The sequence below is a fragment of the Aethalodelphis obliquidens genome, unplaced genomic scaffold (assembly GCF_003676395.1).
Source record: "Aethalodelphis obliquidens isolate GAN/ISIS:26980383/991018 unplaced genomic scaffold, ASM367639v1 scaffold2, whole genome shotgun sequence".
NCBI classification, from domain to species: Eukaryota; Metazoa; Chordata; class Mammalia; order Artiodactyla; family Delphinidae; genus Aethalodelphis; species Aethalodelphis obliquidens.
The window spans coordinates 52,270,967-52,278,881 of NW_020837946.1; the positions used below are offsets into that span (position 1 = coordinate 52,270,967).

Below are 7,915 nucleotides of genomic sequence, written 5' to 3' on the forward strand. Positions count from 1 at the left end.
TGGGTGCTCTGTGACAACCAAGAGGGGTGGGATAGGGAGGGTGGGAGGGAGATGCAAGAGGGAGGAGATATGGGGATATATGTATACGTATAGCTGATTCACTTTGTTATACAGCAGAAACTAACATACCATTGTAAAGCAATTATACTCCAATAAAGATGTTAAAAAATATATTATCTATGGTTAATCATGAAATAAAACAGGCCAAACTCCTCTCTCTACGCGTGCACACCCACGGAAGTAAAAGACATGTTTGTCAAAGGGATTACCACACACACTATCTAAATGCATATATTACAACATTTAATAAACATTTGTTGAAGGAATAACTCTTATGCACGATATATTTTAAAAACACAAAAGCATGTCTCAAACATGACATGACTGAGTAAAGTGATTATTTCCACAAATCCCCCATTAATGAAACAGAGAAAGATGAGAATACGAAGAAAACCACAATTCCTTGGGAATCCCTAACATATTTTTGCTCTGTTCCTGCACTCATTACAAAATTATTGAACGTCTGTTGCACAACTAGCAACAAATCCTTTACTAGATGAGCTATACAACAGCCTTTGGCTAAAAGCAGTAGACTTCTAACCAATCAATTCAACTGTCTCTGTGTAGTTGAATTTTACCTTTTTTTTTTTCCCTTTTGTGATTCTTACCTTTAGTGCAGGTGCATAGTCAGTCTACTGAATTCAGTTATGCAGAAGAAGCAAATGGCTTGGCAGATTATTCATGGCTGCACACAGGCAAGTAGATGCTTGCCTAGCAAGAAATCTATGGTTTACACTGACATCTCTTTTGCCCCCCAAATGCATAAAAAGGAACACACACTAGATTTTTCAGTGTTAAGCAAACTATCAGTTTATTCTATTTAGATGTGTCTTAATAACTAAATTGTTAATATCTTCAGAAAATTATTTTAGTTTTCCTTTCCTTTCATTAACTTGTTTTCACAGTAGACAATTTTTTTTTTCTGAAGGATAAATCTGTGTACTATTATAGCCAGAGGGGCATTAAAGATACTGCTTTGCACCTGGCAAACCCATTTAATTACTTGAGCTGTCAAAATGTTTTATTGTAAACAGCTTTTCTGATGGATCCTGTTTCCCTCCTATGAACTATCTTCCCCAGAAGACTGTCCTCTTTTCAGAGGAGCTTAAAGTACAGGTGTCATAATTTAGAGGAATGAAGTTTTTATGTCTGAAAATATCCCATCTTTCTTCTCATGTCCGATTGAGAAATATTGCATGTTCGTTTTTTTCTAGTTTATGTGCATCATAAAACACTATCAAATTAAAAAGATTTTAAAAATTAAATAGAATAAACTGTCTAAACTGCAGGTAAAAGTAAGGTTTTATCTGAGATGAAAAATAAGATATCTGAAGTTGTATATATCTAATAACTCTATTTGGGATGCAATCTAACAACATAAAAAAGAGGCCTAGATGTTATAAGATTTTACAATTCATTTAAATACACTGAATATCACATAAATAAACTCAGGAACCAAAGAAAGTTTCTGTGATACACAGATGTCTTTTCACACAACACAGCTGAGGTTAAGGAGCTTCTGTCTTGTCTGGCTTTGATTGGGAGTAACATTCCATATCTGTTAAATCCCGTCTTCTTTTTTGGAAAACTTACTCTAATTCCAGGGCCTGCCTTGGCTTGGAGTACCGAGAACATTAACAACTAAGGAAAGATTTTCCCCTTTATGCAGAGAGGCAGGATTCCAACTTAAGTACTATTAAGTCTCAATTCTGGAGTTTCTCATACAAATGCAAGGGTGGTTGGTTAGATGGAGAAATCCAGTGAGGACTCTATTATGAATTTTTAAAGGTGATTAGCAACTAATGGCCATAATTAGAAAAGAATCATTAGCACATTCACTTAAATTAAGCTCCTAGTTACAGTCTTATTGTGATAGGTAATCTTTCTACACCCTTATGCATTGATAACTGTCATGTGAAAATGTGGACTGAACCTAAAGATTCCTATGAAATACGTGTGAAATTCAAACAAGTGATCTCTTATTATTGGATAGGATAATCCATAAACTAAGGAGACCCCAAATGCAGTTAGTATATTAAAATAGTTCCAAATAGAACTCTAAACTCAATCTTCAAGAATGGTGTTAACAGTCCTTCTCTACTAAATATTCAAATATTCACACACACTTTGTCACGTGAATGTGGGCATTGAACCGTCTATGCTGTTAGTACAGTTCAAAATATACTATCATGTTGCTCAAAGATACTGCCTTGGAACTCTATCAAACAGCACATGGACTTGCTCCCTACTCTAGGTTCTACTCAGCCCACACATCACACATACACACACTCTTCCTTGCTGTTTTAAGAATTAGGATTATGGTCTTTATCTCAACCAACAATCCAGGTTCTAACTAAAAAGAGCAAAGGCCAGGGATGACTGGTCATGAAGAAGAGAAAGAAGATCCCTAGAGTTTTACCACTATGCCTGGGGAAGAGAACAAAACGTTCCCCAGACGTCTCTGGGCCAGGGGAACGTCACCCTGGGTTGATCTAGAGAGTTCTGTGGGAGAAGGGACTGTTGTCTGATGTTCCCTTACTATTCTCTCTGGTATATCCCTACTTCTTTCTGTCTGGCTGAATTTTTTAAACTTGGCCTGCATCTGAGGTTGGTTTCTTTTCTACAGTACGAAGGGTTAAAGCTGCTACTTCTTTTGCTCCCTTTTCTTACTTTTTCCCAAAATTCCTACTCTAACTGAAAGATCAAAAACTGAATTTTAAGCTGATTTCACTCCTCACTGAGCTTGAGATTTTTCTTTCAAAGCCCCAACAATAGTTGTCAGTTCATACGACCAATTCAGAAGGCTTTTCACCTTTACTAAGCTACTCCCTCTCCTTTTGTGCAAACCTGGTGTTTGGAGTCAAATGTGTTCCAGGCATGGATCTTTTGATTTCCTCCTAAATCTTTGAGTACAGGGTAATTCCACTGAGACCTACTTCCATTTCCACCCAAGTTTATGATTCATACTCAGCATAATAAGGGCCTTATCCCCCTTATTTGTTCAATATTTAACTCTGCCACACTATAGGTTTCTGAAGTCCACAAATACAATAAAGAATTTAGCTAGTGGTCTCGAGGTCCCTGATCAGGAAGAAAGCGACATAAGAACCTGTGTGTGTGTGTGTCTGTGTGTGTCTGTGTGTGTGTGTGTGTGTGTGTGTGTGTGTGTGTGTGTGTGTGTGTGTGCTCTTTCAGTTTCACTTCAAGTCTCCTATATGCAACCTTCTGCAGACGATGATTTATATAATGAATAAATTGAGAACACATGGTTGGAGTGATTCAGGTTGGCTGAAAAAAAAAAATCCCTGAGAGTCCCCTGAGGAGAATCTGGTATGGTTGCCTCTGACCAAAAATGGTAAAAGAGCCCAGAGAAAGGTAAAGAATGACAGAATCTAGGGCAACCAACCAGGTAGTAACGTCCAGTGTTTGACACAGAATTGCAAAAACAAAACAGAAAATAAACTTACACTATACAGCTGTGCCTGTTTTGCGGCAAGCTTCACCAGGTTAGTGGGGGAATTTTGTATTTCTTAGTTTGCCTGGAATATCAATTTCAGCTGTGCTGGCAACTGGAGGCTTACTCTAAAGCAGTGGTTCTGATTCTAAGGACCAGCAGCATCACCTGGAAGCTTGTTAGACATACAGATTCTTAAGCCCCTCCCAGACCTACTGAATCAGAAGCTTTGCAGGTAGAGCCCAGCAAACTGTGTTTAACAAGCCCTGCCACTGATTTCTGATGTATGAGAACCACCGCCCTAAACACTAATGATCTCTTCTAACATAAGAGTCCTCTGAGCCTAGACTGTGGCATTAGGTCCCAATTCTGACATTCATGCCCATTGTATTTATTCTGATCCCAGAGAGAGAAATACTACAGCAAGGACAATGCAGAACAAAGAGACACAGATAGCCATTACTAGCTGGCGCTTTCACTGCGAACCCGAGGCTATTTCCATTGTCCCTACATTCCTGGAAGGAGTCACGGAGAGTTGGAGGGATGGCCAAGATCTCCTCTGAGACAGCAGTCTGAGCCCTCTTGCCACTCCCATCAGAGGGAAACATTTTAGAAACATTTACCTCCACTAGCTTATAACGCTACAGAGAACTCCATAACCTGCCCAGCAAAATGTCCTGGGGTTTGACTATTATGTGAGCAGCATTTCTAACCTTTGAGTGACTGATAAGAAAACCAAGAGCATGACTCCCCTCGGAGCAGTGATTCCCTGGCTTTGGGCTGTGCAGGGAACCACAGGGTCATGTAAAATACAGATATTCAAGCCTACGGGGTTCTGACGCAGACGGTCTAAGGTATAGAGCCCAAGAGTCAATATTTTAATAAGAATCCCCAGATGATCCTGCCATGGCTTCTGTAAGAAATTTAAAGAACTGCTATTGCCTTATACACAATTGATACAGCACTTTTAGCCTGTATATTATATCCATTTCCCGAACTTCTTACGTGGAGATTTCAGCCTTCTCTCAGTTAAAAATATGAACAGATAGCTTTGTAATGATAATGTTCCCATATGTTCATATGGCACTTGTACACTTTTAAAAGTTCCTTCACATGCACCATCTCAAAATAGCGAGGGCACAAAATGGTATTGCTTGGAGAATGTTGCTTCCTTGATCCAAGCAGTTATTCAGAGAGAAGAGAGGAGTTTATGAATATATATTTGTGGCCATATACAATGTGCAGGGATTAATGCCATGGATGAAATCAGGCACTGTGGAGAACGCGCTTCCAAGGGAAATCTAAAAGAGGATATCTTTTTTCTTAGTGAGAATTAAATTAAGGTGATTTTTAGAGCAGTTGCACTAGAGTCCCAGCTGTTTCCAAGGCTGTGGTCTAAAATATTGGATTATGTACTTTTTTCCATACTTGAAAAATTTGCAGTACAGCTTCCACAGAATACTGCCAAATAAATACTAAGGATGTCGATGTTTATTCTTCTGGAACAGAGACACAAAAATCAAGCAAGAACTCTATTTAGGAGTGGAGGGAGACTCCTGAAGGACAGCATTTCATTTGTACATTTTCACTATGTAAGAGTAAAGGATCAGCACCGCTCTCAGGACTTTCCTATTGGGCTCTACGGCTTACTTTTGTTAAAGAAGAGTGCCAATGGAGCCAAGGTTGCAGGTTTGATACCCACATAAGAGGAAAATCATTCTCTGGTTACAGACCGCACCTTGATCAGCTGCCCTGCAAGTGTATGCCATTGACCAGTAAAGAGTTCAAGAAAAATTGAGGAGCTGTTAATACCACACAAGACGCCAAAGCTCCTTTCAAACTGGTATATGCAGCTGGGGCTTCATCTCTGTTGTATCTATTACTTAACTGGATTTTAAAGCATCTGCTACTTTAAGAACATCATCATCTTCTTGTACACAACAGTTTTAACCATGCAACACATTAGGGGAATCCAAGACAGAATCTCTCAAATATTAAGTAGATAACAATATGCAGAACAATACTTGTGATTAATCCTGACAATTTCATCTGATTACCTCGATTTTATAGGCACATTACTTACTTGCAGTTTTCTTACAAACTTTTTGTTTTAACAATTGCTACGTTGGTCTATGCTTTGATATCACTATAACTTTATTTGGTTCTGCTTAAGTTTTTTTCTCACATGATTTAAGTTTTAGGTAAGTATGAACTAATTCTAACGTGGAGAGTTCATTCTAATGAAAATGACTCCTGTAAGATTATATATAGTTTCACAGTGTATGGGATGTAGAGTGAGGGTGTGAAACGCATACACAGTAAACACACAGCATCACATCTGCGTCAAATTTCTCCAAAGAGAGAAGGACAAAACCAAACAGCTAAGGAAGGGTCTACCTGACCACTCTTTTCTTACTTCTCACATATTTTCTGTTCTGACTTTTCTTCTTCCAAACAACAATAAGGAGGGTACAAAAAAGGTAAAAATCTTTGTTCCAAGGAGAACTTTGTTAAAGTAAGCTTTAAGGACTGGAGCCAAAGGTCTTTTCCCATGAGCTTCTGGAGCAAAACACAAATGGAAACACAGGTCCGCAGATAACAAGCAGGGCTGGTCCCTGGGGTCGAGCTTCTCAGCCTGCAGCTGAGTTACGTTCCCCCACTGCTGGGGACTGTTAATGCCTCTGGCCCAGGATCAAGGAATAGTTAGAGGGACAGCATGGCTGTGTTCCAAACATTACCTAGGCTGTAAGCATTACTAACTGAGTTTAAACTACGAACATCACTAAATGAATTTGTACTTGAACAGAAACTCTCAATTAATTTTAGCTATAACTGTTACTCTACAGTTGGACAGGACCTTAGAAATTCTCTGATGAGATCCAAATCCCTCAGTTTCCAGGTAAGGGGACGACCAATTAAGGTAAAAAGACTTATCCCAAGGACACACAGCTGGTTAGACACAGTATCCTTGGCTATTAAAGGAAATGATCACATTTTGACACCAATGATATTTTCACTGCCTTCATACTTAAAAAGATGAAGCAAGTGATGCCTGTCATAGTACGCCCGACTCCCACCTGATCCCCTGTCCTTATTTCCTCTTTGAGTATCACACCTTCCTCTTTCTCCATGAGCTTCCCCTTCTCTGATTTTACCTCCTTTTTCTAAACCATCCCTGACTCTCCTCCTTGCACTGTATCCCTCTACTTCTCCCCATTCCTGAGCCATAAGATAGTACAGAGTCAGGAATAATGAAGGGGTGCTTGCTTCGGCAGCACATATCCTAAAACTGGAATGATACAGAGAAGATTAGCATAGCCCCTGCACAAGGAATGATGAAGGGAATCAAGAATAGCTATCGCTTACATCACTTTGTAAGCCTTGTCAAAGGTTTTACATCTTGACAGGACATTTCAATATCCCTACTAAAGTGCCTCCATCCAAACGTCCAGCTTTGCAGTAAAGAGGAGCCATGAAGAAATCCAGGAAGACCAGATAAGAGATTTCACATTTTAACTTCTGACTGCCCCATTATCTGTCTGCTTTGTACCTCTCCATTCTCTTGGCCACCACTGTCTCCGGTCCTGGAACCACTGCAGGGCCCAGCTCTGAGTGGGCTCCAGCCAACCTCACACAGGCGCAACCTGCGGACGGCACTGGGCAGGGTACCCGATGTTCTCTCTCTCTACTGGCTTCCCTACTGCTGTGGATAGGGAAGCCCTCAAAGAAACAAGCATGCACAACTCAGAAGTGGGAAATGGAAGTTACTACAAACTTATTTATCTGCCTCCCTCCCCAATCCACAGGGAGGGTCCTGAGATACAGATGATACGGCTCTTTGGGGCTAGGTCTCCTGGATCAGGTGGTCTGGCCAGCCTGTTTAGATATCCTCTTATCCATTCTCTCTTCTCCCTGTTTCACCACCCTTACATCTCTCACTTCTTTCCTCTGGATTTGCACTCTCTAAGGCACTGAAGCCTGCTTTCTAGGTAACCCAGGCTAAGGGAATGTACTTTGGTATACAAACCTAACATTCCAATCAAAACTCAAAATGATGGGCTGGGCTCCCCTGGTGGCGCAGTGGTTGGGAGTCCGTCTGCCGATGCAGGGGACACGGGTTTGTGCCCTGGTCTGGGAAGATCCCACATGCCGCGGAGCGGCTGGGCCCGTGAGCCATGGCCGCTGAGCCTGCGCGTCCGGAGCCTGTGCTCCGCAACGGGAGAGGCCACAACAGTGAGAGGACCGCGTAACACAAAAAACAAAACAAAACAAAAAACCCCTCAAAATGACATTGGCCAATATCTTACAGTATAAGATTTAGCATTTACCAATTATGTGACTACATCTAATGTATTCAAAAATTTTAAGTCCAACACAATCAAGTATTGGGGTGTTAATGAC

At 40.6% G+C, this 7,915-nt stretch overlaps 1 non-coding gene across 1 annotated transcript; it reads left to right on the top strand.

The window, feature by feature from the left end:
• The first annotated feature begins 6,773 nt into the window (after window positions 1–6,773).
• On the top strand, window positions 6,774–6,881 carry LOC113605480 (U6 spliceosomal RNA). Its single transcript, XR_003427251.1, has one exon. It is a non-coding gene; the product is annotated as a U6 spliceosomal RNA (small nuclear RNA).
• Window positions 6,882–7,915: the final 1,034 nt, after the last annotated feature.